The sequence below is a fragment of the Pteropus alecto genome, unplaced genomic scaffold, assembly GCF_000325575.1.
Source record: "Pteropus alecto unplaced genomic scaffold, ASM32557v1 scaffold87, whole genome shotgun sequence".
NCBI lineage: Eukaryota > Metazoa > Chordata > Mammalia > Chiroptera > Pteropodidae > Pteropus > Pteropus alecto.
Window position 1 is genome coordinate 6690665 of NW_006443225.1, and position 18158 is coordinate 6708822.

General features: G+C 47.8%; 1 pseudogene; it reads right to left on the minus strand.

Moving 5' to 3' along the window:
- Positions 1-10873: 10873 nt before the first annotated feature.
- LOC112472763 lies at positions 10874-10992 on the minus strand (annotated as a pseudogene).
- Positions 10993-18158: the final 7166 nt, after the last annotated feature.

An 18158-nucleotide genomic window follows, 5' to 3' on the forward strand; every position in this document is an offset into this window, starting at 1 on the left:
CTTTCGGAGAGCAGGCAGGCATGCTAGGAACCCTGGGAGCTGTGGGAATTACCGTCTAGAAGCAATCGTGGGACATCCTTGCCTAAAATACAGGTCTACAGTGCAATGTGGTCTCAGCGTCTGGAGTGTGTGCTCAGGACAAACAAACAGTCTCCATTCATGGTCAGCGGTCCCATGTTGCTATGGGAACAAGCGTCTGGCTGCCTAACTGACAGGGGACTGGCTTCCTGAAGCCATGGGCCGTACCCAGCCCAGGCCGAGGCACCCTCTCCACCTTCTGCGGAAGCTGGGCACCAGCGAAAGCTGAGGTTGCCGCAGACAAGCTCTCCCTTCTTGACCTGAGAAGAAACTAAGGCTTTGTCCTTTAAACAGTACAAGCTCACCTTAAATGGCCATGTGGTCGTTGTCAAAAGACGTTCGAATATTTATGCAGAGTTCTTGGAGAGGACCTCACAGCACTCTTGGCGTTCTTACTAGCCCGCGGGCTGCTTCTGGGTATGTGTGTGATTGTGCGTGTGCGTGTGTGTGTGTATGTGCTTGCACGTGTGTGCGCGTGTGTGTGCGTGCATGTGCATACGCGGGGAGGAAGGTGGGAAGATTAGGAATAAGTTGGAAGGAAGGCATCATCTTTATTTATTTTTTGAAAAAAGGAGCTTGTGATTTTCCCATTGTCCCCCATGAGAAAGAAACCATGCTGTGAACTCTTAGATGGGTGTCTTTGGGGGAGGATGTATGGCGTGATGAGGAAGGGGGCTGGTCCTACTCTTTTGCTAAGGCTGCCGGGGCTGTCGGCAGTAATTTGAGGGGACAGGCAGAGGGAGAAGAGAGGTGCAGTGTCACGCTCGGAGGGCTGGCTAGCTAGCCCTCACCCACTACCTTCCGCTTCCTGTCTATCCTGGTATCATCTTTAAGCCTGAACCCACCAACCTTGTTCGGTGAACTTATTTGACCTTAATTTCATAGCTGCATGTAAAACCAGGATACTCGACTGAAGTTTCACGCGAGGGCTGCAGAGCTTCCTTGGGGTGGCGATGGTCCCTGCAGTGAGGTGCCAGCGTCACTCCCACAGCAGTGGACGAGAAAGTGAAACGGGGTAGGCTAGAAGGGCATCGTGATTTGGAGGCTGAAGACCTGGGCATCACTTCTGTCCTTATGAGCCAGGGTTCCTCGCAAAAGAGATTAACCCTCTTCGAGCCTCTATTTTATTATCTTTAAAATGGAGCCAACGAGAGTCTCCACTCACCCTACTTCATAAAGATAACTTGAGAAATAAAACATGAAAACCCCATATGCCAAAACTCAGGGCAACACGTGACTCACCCAACTGGGACTACCTCACACATTCAGTTGAAGAAATAAATAAATAGATGAGCATAAAACAGGGAAAAGATGATCAATCCATGAAAGCAGGAGGGAGCGAGGCAGAAAACGAAGAGAGATTCAAACGGTGATGGAGTTGGCAGAGATATTGGACTCACTCGAAAATGCAGAGTGACCGGGTCCACTGAACAACCAACAGTACCCATACTCGACAACCTAACGTGCCAGCTACTGCACCATGAGTGCGGAGCCAAGACAGGAAAAGGGTGAGCAGGTAAGAGGCCCCGGGTGGAGATGGGGGAGAGGAAGCCCGACAGCAGTTGTTTTGGGGAGACTGAAAGCTAGGGTAGAAGTCGCACGCCGAGCTGGATGGAGTAAGCTCGGATGGGCTAGAGCCGAAAGTGAGGCCGCTCACATTATTTGCTATTTGGGACGGAGGAGATCTTTATTCAAAAAGCCATCCAAGAAAGGGACTTATCATTCTTTTTCAGGAGAGGAAGCCTTGATTTCTTTGCTCTGAACCCAATTATTTGGTTCAAACTGGAAGTTTCATCGCATGTAAGGGAGAACAGAAAAAGATAGTTCCATCTCTAAATATCGAGAAGGCCAGTCAAGCTTCTGTCATTCAGCGTCATGAGAGGTAAAGGAAGAGTTTCTGGAAGGAGGTGACAACATTGTTTAGCCTTTCAGGAAAGGAGCCAGTGAAAATGGAATGATTGTAGTTGATTTAAGGGGTAAAAGTTGAGAGGCAAATGATGACTGAGGTTGAAAGGGCTTCTCTGAGTAGTCCTTTTGTTCGTGGGCAAGATATTGTTGCTGATGGGTTCAAGGGGAGTGGGAGGGCCGGGGGGAGTGGGAGGGATGATGGATTGCCGATGAACCTGTGAAGAATGAGGCAAAGCAGCATGAAACCATTTGTTTGGGCTTTATAGATTTTCTAATAAAAACGTCAAGGTTTTTTCACACCATTTTGAAAATGTCATCAAATGCAAAACAGTTCTTATGCCAGTGACAAAGGCTGCATTTCCAATGGTAAATTCCAGCCCAAGATGCAATCACATACTCTGTCAGGTTTTCCTCCAGTTCAAACCAGGGGTCAGGTTTGATCCAGGACCCTTCAGGGTAACCTTTGACCCTCCACAGTAACTGACCCCTCCTAACAGAACCCAGAACTTTCCTGAATGTGAAGTATTTGGGGAGCGATTAAGGGTTAGTGTTAGCCCAGTGGGAACATCCGAAGAACGGGGAGTCCATTTCTGAGCCATGTTTGGGGGTGAAAGCATGTTTTCGAGTCTCTGCCTCAGTCGGGTTATTTCGGATGTAGCCATTAAAGAAAATCTTTCAATGACCTTTCTTGCCTTAGACTCTCCTCCTTGCAAGCTGCCTCACACACGTTCTTGAAGCTGTTGTTGTCGTCGTTGTTGTTACTATTATTATTTCAGTACATCTTTAATCCCGCGGCAGCCCAGCTCGAAGACCTTCGGTTGCTCCCCTTTGCCGTTTTTGTTTTTATTTTTTGTAACATTTTAAAATTAATCCAAGAAATCTAAGATAGTGTCATTACAAAGTGCAATCCACAGCAGGATGACGAATACGACATTTTATATTCTTTCTTCATACTCAGCTTCAAAATCCAGTGTATTTTACAGCTATGGCACGTCTGAATTTGGAAGTAAATTTTATGAGATATACTTAGTCTGTAGACTTTGCTTTCATAAGATTTATAGTTGTAAGAGAGGATTCATGAACCAGTTGTCCAAATATACCTTAAAATTTTCCAACGACCGAATCAAATATCAATGTTCAGAGCTGAATTTACACTAATTAAATTAAAAATCCCAGTTCTTCTTAGGCAGAGCAGTATCCCATCATTGGGGGGACCACACAGTCTCCTTTGTTTTTTAAATTAAGTGCAAACACCTTTGAAAGGTTTTCTGCTCCCCGATTCCTCTGTACTCCTACCTTTTGTAATTCCTGGGCATATACTCGGCCAAACTCATCCTGCCTTTGTCCCACACCAGCCCTTTACCTTCCTGCTCTCCACTGGAATGCCCCTTCCTCCTGGGGCGTTCCCTTAAGGCCACCTTTGCCTCTTAAAATTCTGCTGTTCCTCCGAGATTGATCTCAGAAGCCACTTCTTCCATGAAATCTTTCCTGATTTTCTCAACTGTGATTCTGTCAACTGTGATTTCTCCTTGCCTTTTATCCTTCGGAGCACATTGGTACCTCCAATGAATCCGCTTCAACATATATTCCAGTCTAATCAAGATGCTTACCTCCCTGAAGCCGACAGGAAACCGCCTCACATTTTACTGGTTTATAGCCCACCCCACCTTCCACCCGCAATAAAGTGTCCTCGAGTTGCTTCCTTGAGTGGACCGCCATGGTGAGAGCAGAGTGGAGGCCTTAAGTTTAAGGTGGGTCTTCTTTTGGGGTTCATCTCTATTTAAAGTTTACCCGCTAAAAGGAAAAAGAAGAAAAGACACAAGCAAAGTGACTGGTAATTTCTGCATATTTCTGTTTCCCGGGCCCAGAAGCAGAGGCCAAGAATGAACTTGTAAATACGCTGTCTTCCTTCCCTTGCTGGCTCTCTGCAGCTCTGAGGGAGTAAGTTCAAGGACCAACGAGAGAGAGAGAGAGCAGTTTCTGAGAGGTTCTGTTGCACTCATGGGATTTTTATTGGGGCTTATTCTAGAAAAATCTCCAGTGGGGTCCCGGCCCAAATGTTTCCTCTTAGATCTTCTAAGCCTGAGGGGTATTAAACACTGAAAGAGGTTGCTTCTGAGGATCAAGGCAAACATAGGAATTATATTCTTTGACTTAAAAAAAAATGTAGGAAGGCAGTAGGGTCGCCGTGCTCTGTCTAGGTGACACAGGGGTCAACTCAACTGGTTTGGCACCTTCTGCTTCCAGGAGCCACCAAGTGTTGGTTCGTTGGGTTGGTGATGTCTGAGCAATAATTTTGTGGTGCACAGGAAGAGGGTTTCAAGGAGCTTAGCGAAGCAGCTCTCGGTCACAATCTGCAGGGTGCGGGCATCCACTGCTGGGCTCCCTGGCAATGGCTTAGTCTTTTAGTCACAGAATTTGCTGGTTTAGTCCTGTATTACCAGTGGCTTAGTCCTGAAGGAGGCCGCCTCGTGACTGAATTTTCCATGTGTAGGTGCGATTGTCACGTGTCTTTTCTGGAAATCTGGCCAAACGTGACTGTTTCGACTTCGAACTGGAAAGAAATGTAGCCCCCTCTCTCCTTTCCTTCCTTCCTCTTTTTCCGCAACAGATATTTATGAAGTGCCTGCCATGAGCCAGGAGGTAGAGCCGTGAGCAAAACAACCAAGACCCTGACCTCATATATGTGCTAGCGACTGCCAGACAAGTAAATATATATATGTATAATATCTAGTAGTGATAAATGCTCTAAAAAAGATAATGATGGTTGAGGGGACACAAAGTGACAGAGAGCTGTTTGTAACAGAGCAAATCCATCTAAAATGGCTTCGTCTGTGGGGGTGGAATTTGAACAGAGACCTGGGTGAAGTAGGGGTGTCACTGGGGGAAGCTCGGTGGCACACACAGAGAGAAGAGTTCAGACAAATGTGCCAGCTACGTGCCCCTGGGCAAGGTGATAACTTCTGTGAACCTCCGTTTCCATGGTTTAAAATAACACTAATAACGCCTACCTGACAAAGTGCTTGTGTAGATTAAACGCAATAATGCATGTAAAGGCTTGGAGAGCAGCGGGAGCAGGGTACAAGGTGGGCGTTCTCGGTGACAGTGGCTGCCCTTGTGTGCCGCCTCGGTGCCTGCTGCTCCCCAGGGCCACTTCCATGCTTCGGTCTCTCTTTGGGTCTCTTTCTCAATCAATAAAAGCAGCAAACAACCCTTGCCCCCTCCTCGAAGGAGTGCAAAAAAGCAGGTGAGACAGCAAATGCAAAAATGCTTTGAATTAGCCCTTCACATAGAGGTCCGGGGGAATCAGAGCCTGTGTGAGGGGCCGGCGCTCGCCCGGAGGGTTTGGCGGCAAAGGCGTCAGGACCGGGACAGAGCCTCAAAAAGCGTGGGGTTGAGACCGAGACAGAGACAGATTTGCTAGCACAAGAGACAGCTGGGAAAAGAGCCAGTCCCAGGGTGGAGGCTCAGAGAAGGGCGGGCTCCGGGGTGACCGCCAGGAAGCAACAAAGCAGCAACACAAACAGGAAACAGGACCGCTGGTGACAGGATGGGGCCCTGCCAGAACCGGGAAGAGCCCGGGTGGCAGGGGCAGTGGGGAGGGCCGCTCTTGGGGGAGCTGGCATCCTGGGGCAGGACGGGAGGTCTCCCTGCACCGGCTCCCACGTGAAAAAGACATCGCCACCGAGTACCGAATAATGCTCCCCTTTCATTTTTTCTTAAAAACACAGCAGAAAGAACCGATTTCTGCCTATTTTGTAATCCTCCCTCCCACCCCCACCAAAAGAGTTTTTCTGCTTCCCTCTTGCCCACTTATACATCCAGCTCGTTGTTTGTGAAATAGCACCTCACTGCCAGCCCGCCATTACCCTCTGCTGATGCCAGAGGCCTGGGCACCGGTGCCCGCCTTCTTATTTAGAAAACTACCGGTAGGTGCATCTAGCAGGGGATTGACTCCCAGTGAGAACAGGATCTGCATCTACAATAATATAAGCAGATTGCAGATTGATTCATGGGACCGAACACCAAACAACCCAAACTCCATTCTTTCTTCTGAGTTCCCTCTCTGATCTCCTGTCAGTCTCAAAATTGATAGAACAGCCTGAAGCCATTGAACAGAGTTATGTCTGCAATCACCTTTCCAATTCTTGCATATAGGTGCCAATACGTCAAGAGGACCCAGGCAAGGGGACAACAGGGTGGCTTTATTTAGCATTACGACAAGCAAGCGCTTGAATACCAAGGAGCTCGTGAGCTTTACAGCAGCAGGAAGAAAAAAAAAAAAAATTTAAAAAGCCCCTGCATGAACGCCTGCCACGCGCTCTGTGGCCCTGCGTGGTGCAAAAAGGAGCTTGCTAACAAAAAGGTTATTCAGCGGTTCCCAGAATAAACCCCAAGGTAACAAGTATGGACGGAGCAGATGTCAGGAGACTGAGCGCTATTTTGGAAAACTGCCGAGATATTTAGAAATAGCGCTTTCTTATTAACCCAAGCATAATGCTAGAAGTCCTTTAAAATAAAACTTCCCAGATGCCACCTGCATCGGACATGGCAATCGGGTGAATGGTCCACTGATACTGGCAATGCTCTTTAGAAATAGCTTCCACGGATTGTTCCAGCACAAACAAATCACAAACTAATTTATGTATTCCTGCAGCTGCACCCCAGCTGAGGTGAGCAGTCCCACCAATTCACAGTTGACTAGTGCTGCCTCATTCTTCGCAGATTTTGGCATTTAACTGTAATTAAGATTTATTGTTCACTAGCTTGCAGGTCAGGGCAAGCATGACAATATGGGTAACTTTTCTGTTTACTAGTAAAATGTCTGGTAGGAGGAAGCCTCAAATCTTTCAAGCAGAACTTGACAGAAATAAATAGCACCTCTTCACTCCAGGACCAGCGCATTACCGATTTTAATCAGACGCGAGGGTTCTCTTTAAGGGAGGGCAGGGAGAAATCAGAAAGAGCCAGTGAACTGTGCTGTTGCTTTTGCACCAGAAGGGTACGGGCCGGAAGCCAAATCAATTATTGCTGATCTTCTGGATTTGGGGAAGGGATTGTCTGCTCGGTGTGGGAGGGACCTGAGACCTTGAGGCCGACAAAGGTTCTGCAAAGACTGGGACCTGCGGGTCATTGTGGCCCCTCCTTGCGACCCAGAGGAGAATCATCCTTCATCTCTCTCCACGCTCAAGGATGACCGTGGACCAGGTCAGATGGCCTGAGGAGGAGGGAGGCAGGGTTCAGCCGTCAGCGGCCACTCACCTGCTTTTCTCGTCTGTCTGCAGAGGTCCCGTGCAGGTGACCCACGACACAGTGGGTGTGAATGAGCAAACGGTCTGCAAGCAGACAGATGAGAAAGGGCATCTCATCCCTACTAGTTATTTAGAAGGCGGAAATGCTGAAGCATAATGTCCTTCAATTTTCTAGCATCTATAATTTATTATATATTATTGTTTGTCCTGCTTGGGGTATTTTTTGCCAGTGCCTATCATATAAAACAAGAAAGCATTACTCACGTGGCCCAGAGATTTGGACCCTGAGCTTTTTCTGTTTCTCTTGTTCCTTACAGAGGATGGGAAGGAAAAAAAAAAAAATCCTTTGCTTGTTGACGACTACATATAATTTTCAAAGATATTGTGAACATATCTTTGTATCTTACCCTAAACTGTGAATCATTCGGATTGTACCTTACAAAAAATCCATACAACGCTTCAGGGAAAAAAATAAGGATGCGTGAGTGAGGAAACCGTGCGATTCCTGGCATCCTCCTGTGTCGTGTCGTCTGTTAATATCGGAGCTACTAGTTCACGGAGGTTGAGGAGGGTTGGTTCTGTTCTGCCTCTCTTCGGTACTTCTCTGACTGCCTTAATTCGAGCACATTTGTTTTTCCCTTTACCCAGAAGGATCTGGAGATTCTAAGAAGCATAAGGGGGCTTTTGTTTTGACATTAGGAGAAGGCTGTAAGAGCAAGCATCTTTCCCAAAGGCACATGGGGCGGGATGGAGGGTGGTGGTGGGGAATGGGTGTGAAATTAATTTTAATGGTGGATAGAGACAAAATCTGAAAAAAAAGATTTAAAAGAAAACTTCCCACCTATTTTACTAACAAAAGTATTTTATAGCCCTAGCTACCAGATTTCTAATTTTGTGGCATACAGTTCAATTAAAGTGATGCTGAATCGTGGCAGAGGAAAATTTAATTGTGGGAGGATGGATTCTAATATTCAGATTCAGTCGTTGATGGTATTTTTGACCACGTAAAGAGAGCCAGTCCTCCGTTCCACTAAACTCAGTATTGTTAGTTTAATTTTGAGGTCTTGTCAGTTCAAGTCAGCATATCTATGCCAAGGACACTTGAGACAGGCACAAGAAGGTTCAAGTGAGTCTCACAGGGAGCAAACTTGACCCTAAATGCGAGCCTAGTTTACCAAGCCAGGGAACTTTGGTCCTTGGCAATGCTCTGCAAGGTGATCTCCGGAGAATGTAAACAGTCGCTCACAGCTTCCCGCCCTCTGATCCAAGCGGAGCGCATCAGCCTCGGCCACCATGACAGGCATAGAAAGGACACACGAGACATTGCAGCCATTTATTTAGTAGGCAGGACGTCATTGAGCCCACTGCTGTTTGGTGCAAACAATGGAGGGAGAGAGAGCGGCAGAGGCTCAGAACAGGTGGGAAGCTGGAGGAAAATCACTTTGCTCTCAGCTGGGGAGGGCTTGGTGCAGGAAGAGGGAACTCAGGAGCTAGTCGAATGATTGCAGGAGACAGCTTGATGAGATGGGATGGGGCAAGATTCCAGGCATGGGGACTCCTGCCCAGGAACCAAGGAAATCTGCAAGGAGGGAATATGGTGCTTGGCTGAAGAGGCAGTGGGAAACAGGCCAAGGGAGAGAAGGGACGGGCTGTATATGAGCAGGGCTACTTGGGTTTCCAGGTTGCAGGAGGTCCTGATTCACTGGACCACAACCACTACTTCCCCATCTCTGCTAAAAATGTAATTACTTTATTACAGTCCTTGGCATTTGAGCTTTGCTTTTAAAGAATAATATTGTGTGCACATTGGCCACCACACTCTGAATAGAATGATAAAATGTGAGAGATGATTCATCAAAGACTGCCCAGAATAGAGACAAAATGGACCAAAACACAGGGAAAATAACCCCATTGTTTGAAAAATTTTTAAATGCGTTTTTTAAATTAGAGATGATGAGACCACGGAGTAGTGATTATTTCCTGAGACAGTAAGAGCTAAAAATGTCCTTTTACCAAGAGGAAGGTAAATAATAGTTTTCTACCTTCAAAGAAGAAAAAAAGGTGTCAGAGATTTCAGGTGCTTTTAATAGATAGTGCTGAATTATCCCGTCAAAATGCTGTAGGAATATCTATATCTACGGATAGTTTGTGTGAGACTAGCTATTTCCTTCAGCCCTTCCCCCAGAATAGAAGTTATAGTATATATGATATCATAGGCCAAGAATCAATTCTTTGCTTTGTGTTGACCTTCTCTGAATGTGAGGGTGAATGCTTATTTCAACCTAGATCCTGATCTAAATCGAGATCTATATCTGATCTGGTGTGACCACTTGCATCTCTTCTGTGAATTGCCTGTTCAAACCCTTTGCCTGTTTTTCTCCTTGACTCTTTGTCGTTCATCATTTTGTGGGAGTTCTTTGTATATGAAGGATATACCGTAAACGCAAGAGAGGGCTCATTCTACAGCAACCTGGCCAGCATTCGGTAGAACTGATTTTCTTAATTTGCCAATTTAACAGTCTAAAAGGCCATTTGGATGTTTTGTTTATATTTATTTGCTTATCGGTGAGGTTGAATTTTTTTTTCATATATTTGTTAGAAATTTATATATTTTTGCAGATAGCTTCTTGCCCATCTGTGGGGGGAGGTGCCGATAGTGTTTTTCTTCTGCGTTTGTAACACCTCTTTATGGGATATGAACCCAGGGTCTATTATTTGTGTTAAATAATCTGTCGTGCAAATTTTAAGCGCTTTAGGCGGCCATGAGCTAATAGTGAGTTTTTCCGCTTGGCTTGCCAGGAAACTTTTGGTTCTGTGGACAGAGTGGGAAGAAGGTATGTGATTCAACTCTGGCTTGTAGTCTCCCTAAATTTGGAAATCAAATACAATTTCCCATTCTGAGGATTAATCTCTCTTTGAAAAACACCCAGTCTAATCTATATATGAAATTTTATTTCCTCTTGTAATATGGCTTTGACCATGTACTGTACAACATTGTAACCCTGGCCTTATTGTGCTAAAGTTGCATTTGGTTGACTTTATTACCACTGAGCTGATGCATTAAAAGGACTCTGCTCTCACCCCTGCCTACAGGAGCTGGGGGCTAGGGCGGAGGTGGGCAGGGAGTAGGGATCCGCAAGCAGCAGAATAACCGCGCTGTAGGAGGGGCAGGGAAGAGACTTGACCGTGGCCTCAGGTGCCATCAGCACTCTTGCTCCATGTCTCTGCTTCTCGATGACTTCCGAGAAGTCTGCTTCTCCTTTGGGAGGTTGGCCTTCTTCATGTGGCAGAAACCATCTCACACCTTCGGCCCCTGGAGAGAGGCAGACTCGGTTCTCTTTTAATTCCATCCTGCAGAAAGGACTCTCCTGACAGCCCAGTTTGGGTCAGGAGTAGAGTCGTCAGATAAAACACGAGGTGTCCAGATCAGTTAGAATTTCAGTGAAGCAAGTGATTTTTAGTTATAAGTAGCTCCCCAAATTTGCATGAGATATACTTATATTAAAAATTAATCAGTCATCTGAAATTCAAATTTTATTTATTTATTTTTCATTTTTTAGGCAAGGCAACCCTTGGTTGACCTCACAGATTGCAAGGACCTTTCAGTTTACAATCCCTTATTTTTTCACTTTTTACGCCTACAGCACCTGGTCTTCCTAGGTGGTCTCCCATCCAAGTACTAACCAGGCCCCACCCTGCTTAGTTTCCGAGGTCAGACGGGATCCGGTTTGTTCAGAGTAGCATGGCCGTAGTGAAATTCAAATTTAACTGGACACCTTGTATTTTTTATTTGCCAAGTTTGACAGGAAGTTGGGGTTCCGTTCACCCTCACCTGTGGCCAGTGGACTCAATCACCGCCTTACTGCTGCCCACTTGCCGGGGGTGGGGGTGGGGTGGTTACCGTGCCGAGGGGACAATCCTATGGGTGTCCACCATACCTGCCTGACTTAGCCTAGCTTTTCCTCTGCCTGGAATGGGCTCCCTGCAGCTCACTCTCGTGACCCTGACCACCTGATCGTACCCAGGACTCCCCAGCACAGTGCTCCGTGATCTGCTGTCACTGTTAACTCTTTCGGACTCTGGTCCCTCGTGATACAAGCTCCACTGGGGGCAAGGCCTGGTTGAGGACTTCTCCAATGCATCCCGACATTTCATTAAAGGTCTGGCACACGCTGGGTGCCAGTGCGTACCTGGGTGGAACCAACAGGTCCCCGTATCTGTTACATCGTTGTCCCTTCCACACCTGTCTGTGGGACGCTGGTCTTACAGGAGACCCAGCTCTTTCCTCTGGAGGCCGCACCTCAGCTGGGGACGTGCTCGCTGGGGACACGTGTGCCTGTCCTGTCTGCTTCACAGCTTCTACCTGCACAAACACGCATTTACCTTGGGCGCCTTCCATCCTGCCTGAGGGATCACCACCGACCCCCACACGCATGCAGGGCTCAACTCTGGGTGCGGTACCCGTGTGCGGGGCAACCCCGCCCGCGAGGGGAGAGAGGATTGGAGCACATGCATCGGACCGAGATTGTGTCAGAACCGCAGGAGATCAGAACGAACTCATCCGGGGAAGCTAGACCAGAGACCCCTGACGACCTTGCTCACAGAGGGCTCCAGAAGGGCATCCGGGCTCCCACCCTCACACACTCCCCCTCCCCCTCCGCTTGCTCATGCTGACCCGATTCCCCCACAACTTCCTCCCATTTCAAGAGCACTTACTACATGCGGGGCACCGTTAAAAAATTTAAAAATCATTTTAACAACCCCAAAGTATAGCGATTTGTCTGTGCATTTTCATTTAAAAATGGTAACATTAGAAACCCAGAAACATTAAGGAAACTCAGCCGAGAGCTGCACCTATAAGCACCATATTGTACTATGGTGCAGCCTCTGCGAATCCACCGTCACACCGCTGGGCCTGTATGTGGGCGGGGCGGGCAGACACTTGGGGTAGGTGACTTGCACAGGACTGCATGAAAAATACTCTTCCAACTTTATCCTTGACCAGACTCGGTCCGGCCCTCCCCCTTCCCCTTCCCATCTGTGCCAGCCCCGACCCTGCCCATGGCACTCCATCATCACCTGTCTTCCTTCTGCTCCCTTGTTTTCATTCATTACGCTGAAGGTTAGCTGCCTCCTCCCCACATCCAGGGAGGCATTATTACTTTGCAAACAAAACATGTCCTGCTTGCTGGGCAAGATGGGTTGTCTGGAGAGATTTCCTGCAGACCGCTGTGCTCATCGTGGCTCAGGATTCTTGTAAACTGCAGTCACAGAGGGTGGCACTTCCTGCCAGAGAGGAACCTTGTCCTCTCCCTGACCTCTGTCTTATTATCCCTTGTCGTCCATCTTGGAATCCCTCTCTCATTTGCACTGAGGGCCTTGTCCTGCCAACCTCAGGTCACGCCAGGCGGGAAGAAAGCTGTGCCATTTGGAGGTGGCAGGGGACAGACAGACATTGCAAAGCGGGATGTGGTTCTGCCTCAGTCCTCACTGGCCATTTGGCCGACCCACGGGCTGACCCCTCCCCAAGAATGACCGAAGGCCGAGGCTTGAAACTTTCCTGAGGTCAGCTGTGTCAGCAAATCAATAAAGATGGAAAGAGCAGGGGTTCCTTCCAGACCCCTTTCTAGAACCTTCTTTGAATGACATGATTCTCATCCCCAGCTGCAGCTGAGAATGTGTTTGTGGGGCTCCACTTCAGACAGTGTCAGCCACAGTCTCTCTCCAGCTCCAAAGCATTTTGCCTCTGGCCTGGGAATCTCTCTCTCTCTCTCTCTCTCTCTCTCTCAATCTTTCTCTCTGCCCCTTGGTCATTCTCTTTCCAGGTTTTAAAAAGGGGAAGGGATTGGCAAGCTAATCGAAACCCTGATTTTTGAGTAGAGAGAAGCCGTTCACATGACAAAATAAAAGAACATACATTAATAGCTTAGAAAACAATGGTAATATTTAATTAACCTTTTGAAATGGCTGATCTGCAAATCTGCACGTGTCAGCTCATCTTCGAACAGAGGGACTGTGTGTGCCGATGCCAAAATCAACATGCTGGGTCCGTGCATTTCTTCCATGGGGATTTTGCAGGGGGAAAAAGTAAGACCCATCTCCTCCCAACCCCCCCAAATCAGTTGTTTTACTTTAAAAATTCATGTGATCCAGCTGCCCTCGTCAGGGCCGGTTGTAGCCTGTTGTGCTACACATCTGAGGACCCCAAGTTGAAGCTTGGCTCCTTTCCCTGTCATTGTAGCAGACAGGCCGCGGGCCTCCTGGGGGAGCGAGGGTCAGTCCTGATGACAGCAAAAATCAGCTCGATGCACTTGGAGCTCTCCCAACACAGTGCATGTCCACAGGACAAAGGGAATTAGACTCATCTGCAAGTGTCAAATCTGGCTTTTTTAGTGATTTTTTTTTTTTGTCCCTTTTAAAGGTGGTGTGCTCTCTTAGTTTGAGAAGGCATGTCATCCAGGGAGCACTGGGGTTGGCTCATTAAAATATCACCTGGTTAAAGTAAATCAGTGTTGATGGAATTGTTTGAGGTATTCCCCTCGCGGAGCTGGTGTGTCATACTGATCAACCTGTTACTCCCATCACGGGCTCAATGGGAACCCGTCCTTTCTGCTCGGCACCCCGTACCTGCTTTAATGAGCAAGTCTCACGACGTAATCAGAAGCCTGAGTTGATGGGTGGTGACTAATAACATTTTATTTCCTTTTATCAACAGCAGCAGCAGAAAGAATTAGGGAGGGTCTGCTTTGCTCTCTGGGACTTCCAGAATTCAAGAATGTGGACCTCAAGAAAATGAATATGGCACAGTTGATTTGTACTTTAAACTGTACAGACACATCAATCAAGCAGTAAAATGTGTTTCGAAATGTTAAAAAAAAAATGGCCGTAATTGTTATTGCTTTTATGTGTTTTGAATCAGAAAAAAGTTTGGAGATTTTAAGAAATGTGGCGAATCTGCCACGCTTTGAGTAGGAGATACAAACCTGATCAAATGAAGCAAATATTTGATTGCTAAGCTCCTCTTTTTCCTGATTAGAAGGACATAGCACAGTCAGGTAGGACCATTGCAAAATGATCTTATCGCTGTCGTTCTAGCAGGATCAAGAGACTTAGGGATCCAGAAAGTAGGCTAGAGGGAGGGAGCTCTTCCCTGAGAGGAGCAGGTGTGCCTTTCTGGAAGAAAAGGGAGCTCCCCAGTGAGGGCCGTGGGGCAAGCCCGACCACGAGTGACTCAACACACAGCAAGGACAGAACATCGATGAACACGGTGACCCAGAAGTGTTGCAATGATCAAATCTACCAGTGGCAATTGCTGGGCTGAGTGCCAAGGTCTCTTCAGTCCCCAGAGGCCTGGGAGCGAGTAGGAAGTAAGGGTTACCTGGAAGTAGAAAGAAAATTCAGCGTTTGTTTATGAGCCTCTACTTAGAGACCACTTACTACACTCCACGCTTGTTCTCTGCACTTTGCATGCCTTATCTTATTTAATCTGCATCACAGACCTATGAGATATTTACCGGTGTCAGCCCCACCCACCTCAGGGTGAGGCATCTGAGGCACAGAGAGGTTAAGTAACTTGCCCAAGGTCACACAGGATATACTGATTCTGAGTAACGATTGAAGAGTCGAGTCGAAGAAGAAGGTATCGGTTATAGCCAATGGTTTGTATTTTTAAAATGGGTTTTCTGTTTTATCTTGTTTTTATTGTGTCAGGCTCTTCTGAGACGCTAACCGCAGCTTCTCTGGGAACGCAGAAACAGCATTTTTGGGAGAGCATGTCCATCCTGAACACAGGGACGAAAGTCAGCGGAATTGAGAGATGAGAGCAATGGAGAGGGGGGCTCCGCATGCATGTACAACACCCCCCCTTCCCGAACCCCTCTCCCCGGGAGGAGAGCTCGGCTTCAGGAAGGAATTAGAAAAGGAGCAGGATGGCAAACAAGGGAGACCTTGTCCGTGGAGAAGCGAGGATGGCTTCCATGCTGGACTTCCACCCGCGCGGCCCAGGGCTCTGTCCCACCGCTGTGCGGAAGACTCGAGTGGCAGAAGGAACAACGGGACCCCTGGGAGCAGCGGAGCAGGGAACTGGGAGGACCTCAGCGCATGATCTGGGCGAAGGGCCTGATTTCCGGCCTGGGCACACGAAACCATCCAGAGTTACTACGATACAGCAAGCCGCACCGTTTCTCAGTAAGGAAATAGCTCGTGGAGGGGGTATTACGCGGTCCCGCAATCCTAAGTGTCTCGTATGCGGGCCATAACGCAAAGAGGCGTAATCCACCTCTTAGGATGTTTATTTCAGCCGGGGAGTAACCTCTTCACTAATGTCCCTCTGACACTGAAAACTAGAGGCCACCGAAAGGCGATGTAAATTACAACATGAATAACATTGCTGGCGATGACTGCCGATGGTGGAGACATGCACCGCAGACAGCCAGGGGACTTCTTTGATGTCCCCTGTATTCATGCCTGTCTAATTCCCTGAGCTGCTAAACTATCACATTTAGTGATTAGCTCTCTCGGAAAATCTAAGTTGACTCCCAGGAGGCGGGGGAAGAAAGCTGTATGAGCATACGTGAGTGGAGGCCGTATAAATGTGTGTGCGTGCGCGCGGGAGTGCGTGCACACGATTGTGCATGCAAGTGGCGAGGCGCTGAGGGTCTGAGCAGTTTTCTGAGATTCCCCAGAATACGGAAGGCTTGCGGTGCATATGGGAGAACTGACAAGTGGAGCAGAAGGTGAGGGAATGGCTGGAAGCAACGCTAATGCCGCTCCATCTGGAAAGAGGGGGACTGTTTAGTACGTCTGGAAAGCATTATTTCTGCAAATAGCTCAACCTCTATCAACTCTCAGGCAGGGATCCCGATCCGCTGCCAAGATGAGATCTCCCTGACGGCTCTGTGGTGGGAGAGGCTGAGCAAATGAACTAATAGCAGAAAGCAGGAAATCTGTGGAGATGGCAGCCGTGAAGGTGCCACACAGCAAGCACCTGCCTCTCTCCAAAAAGACAGCCGGGGTTTCACATCGCATTACGCCAGGACCGTGCTGGGGGAGGGGGAGGGGGCGCTGAACCTGCTGGGGTTTGGGGCTCGGCAGCCATCCCCAACCCTTTCTCACACAATTTTTGGGCTCAGAAAAGCCCCAAATAGAGTTAGCCAAATGGCTTTCCTGCATTGATTTTTATACCCGTGGGTATTTTGAAGGAAATTAAATCCATGTGTTTCTGATTCAGTTGCCATTAGCACATGAAAACGCTGTTTTGTGAGAGTTACGGTATGCCGTGGGCACCTTCGCGCAGGGCTGCTAAACGCCATCAAACCGCCCAGCCAGACACGGAGCTGCGAGAAGCCGGCGCGTCCTGGATCTGCCATTCCCGGGCCTATCCCGAGAGCAGCCCGTTTTTGTCGCTCGCATCCTTTCCGATGTAGCGCAACACGTTTTCTCAAGCCTGTTAATCGTCCATCGTTTCCCATTCGAATAAAGCCGTATTAGCGGGGATGATGAGAGTCGGCCCTTCACCACTAAGAGCTGGATGGGATTCAGACTAAAGCAGCCACCAAGGCTGGTACTGGTCACCGGGTCTGGCGGCATAGGGGCCACGCTCGGGAAAGGTCTGCAGTGCTTAGAAGCAGGCGAGCCTGTGCTGGCAGGGAGTGTGGTCTGGGAACAGGAGAATAGGGGGCTCACGCAGGCTACTACTCTCTGCCTCTGAACCTTCTCCGTAATGACCACTGGGTCAAAGGCCTTCCTGGTTAGGGCTCTTTCTAGGCCTGACACGCTAGGATTAAGAACCGGCTTCTATCTGTCCCTAGTTACACATTCACTGCATGATTGTATATATTACATCCTTAGTGTGTTCAAGGTTTTGTGCTCAGTATTGAGGACAGAGTGATGAAAAGCACGTTTCTGCCTTTGGAGGAAGGAGAAAGGCGAGGGGACTAATTTATAGAGTACCGACTACGAGTCAGGCCCAGTGCTAGGAGTTTCATTTGCCAATCTCATGTCATCTTCACGGGAATATTCTAAAGTAGGCATTATCGCCCCCATTTGATAGATGGAATTGCATTAGGGATCAGGCAGATGGAGTAATTTGCTCAAGGACGCAAAGCTCGTAAATGGAGGAGATGGGATATAGAGTCTCTTATGTCTGACCCCAAAACTCATGTTATTTTCCCTCCTCCTTACTGTTTTTCACAGTTCAATGTGCTCAGTGTTAAATAAATATGTATAATATATAATATTTTATATCTAGAATCGCAGAGGAGGAAGTGTCTAGTTCTGTTTTGGGGACACGGGGAGATTTCACTGGGAAGATGATATTTGCATTGGGGTTTTGAAGGATGAACAGGAGTTGACCAAGCAGAAATGGAAGACGGATCGGGGAACAGCAGAGAGAAGGGTGTGTGCAAAGACACAGGCCGAAATGGAGAGCAAGGTGCTTCAGGAACTGAAAATATCTCACTTACCTCATTTCTGCCACACTGATGAATGTTTAAACTGCTGAAAATGCTCAGGCCACATTTTCCGTGTGGACACATTTTTATCCTGATTGTACATTTTCTTATCAGAAAGATAAAACATCCAGTTTTTTTTTTTTTTTTGACCTTCAGCCCAGTCTCATTATTCCATCTATTGGACAGCACAAGGACATCGACTTTGGGAGCAGATGTAAACTCGGGCGGTGAGGTTGTCTTGGACTTTGGTGAGCCCTCGGTGTAGGAGGGATTCCCTAATCCCCTCCCCCGCCCCCCCCCACGTTAATATCAAAGATGTTTTGCTCTTCACTTGCAATGGAGAGAGGATGTTGAAAGCACAGCTGGTGGCAGTTTTGCTCTGACTTTGGAGGTCGTGGAGCAAACGGGAAATTTCATGCTGCAGCCGTGGTGGAGGCCAACTGAGCTTCAGTGACTTATGTGGCATGTC